Below are 1,594 nucleotides of genomic sequence, written 5' to 3' on the forward strand. Positions count from 1 at the left end.
TTAATTTGAATCATCACCTCTCCGGTGTAAGTTGAAGTCAAGAACACCTGAGAGACCAGGCCTTTGACAGATGCCTCCCGTGCTGTCAGCTTTCGCCCACCAATCAACATTTCATTGGCAGAGTCTTCACCCATGATTCTTGTGAAGCAACAGTAGCAGAGCCATCTGGACTCTGTCCAGTGGTCATATATGGAATTTGAAATCAAGCCTTTTCAATTGCCCAAACCAAGTCACAAAGAGGTAGTATGGATGCACCTAGCCCAATGGCTGGGCTGTTGATAGATACAATAAGTTTTTTAAAATGAATGAAAACATTCACAAAGCTCTTAATGGTGTCCACCATTTCAGTGCTCATTCTGTTTCTGTCATGTCTTAAATTCTTCAAAATGTACCCAACATTAAGACCAGAGCAAAAGACACTGCCAGCGGCGCTGAACAAATCAAGCTTGCTGTCATCCACAGCAGCCCTTTCCAGAGCATTCATGATTTGTTTAAAAACTCCTGTATTTAGTGCATTTTTTTCTGTTGATATAGTGGATAGCAATATGTAGGTGAATACCTCGTCTTTCTTGACTACAATGTCTCTGTATCCGTTGGCATTTTTTTTTAAGCTTATGGTGAAATACATTTTCCTGATAGAAGCCTGGTATTTTCTCTCATCAATAATCTCTCTTTTTCCAGCTTTAACTCTTGGAGCAGATGTATGCCTGTTTGTTGTTCCATTGTGTGTTGAAGGGACCATCAACACCACTGTATCTTCTTTGTTATGTGACTCTGTGGCCATGAAAGCACTAAGTGAGTCAGACATCTGAGACCCTGGTGGTTGTGTGTGGGTCCTGTTTTCTATTCCATCTTGTTCTGTGTCAGGATCTGATGAAATTCTGATGGGTTTCAACGCTGCCACCTTAAACACCACCTTGTGCTTTTGAACTGATGCAACAGGATCTAGTTTCTTAGGTTTCAAAATGGCACTAACTGTGTTCTGGCTGTTAACTAATCTCTGAGGTACAGGTGTCTTGGTAGTTGAATTTATTTGCTCCAAATATTTTGGGTCAGTGAGAAGTGCAGCAGTGTTTATTCTAATGTTCTGTCTGGCAGCAAATAACTGGTTGTTTTTTGATTTGTGGTCGTTTCCAGTCGATTGCCTTTTAGGAAATTTCTTAGGGAAGCTGGATTTGGAAGTTCTGGAAGTTCGTTTCCGGACATTGATTGAAGAAGTCGTTTTTGTTCCGATCCATGTCGATTTTTTTTCTGCTTTTGCATCTGTCATCTGTTAAAGTCACAAATACATTTTCCACAGTTTGTGAGGTTCTGCTCTGGTTCCCAAGTGTCATCCTGTTTGTCATCATCTTTCTACCTAACCAAATACTCTGTTTTCCCATTTCTATGTTGTCTTTTGTCAATAATAGCTTCAACCTCGCACTCCTGGGAAGCCACGAAGAGAGAGACAGAATTGAGGCAGTTGCTGTGCCAAGCTTTATTTAGTTGTGTCTCTTCATAGCCGCTTCTTTTCTTCTCCAGTGCTTCACCAGCTGCTATGTATGGATGAACCTCTTCCACTTGGTGGACACTGTTGTAGTAAAAGGTGTGTGAA

At 41.2% G+C, this 1,594-nt stretch overlaps 1 pseudogene; it reads right to left on the bottom strand.

Annotated features, from left to right (window-relative positions):
• Positions 1-255: 255 nt before the first annotated feature.
• LOC118150876 (testis-specific chromodomain protein Y 2-like) lies at positions 256-1,270 on the bottom strand (annotated as a pseudogene).
• Positions 1,271-1,594: the final 324 nt, after the last annotated feature.

This window comes from Callithrix jacchus, chromosome Y, assembly GCF_049354715.1.
Source record: "Callithrix jacchus isolate 240 chromosome Y, calJac240_pri, whole genome shotgun sequence".
NCBI lineage: Eukaryota > Metazoa > Chordata > Mammalia > Primates > Cebidae > Callithrix > Callithrix jacchus.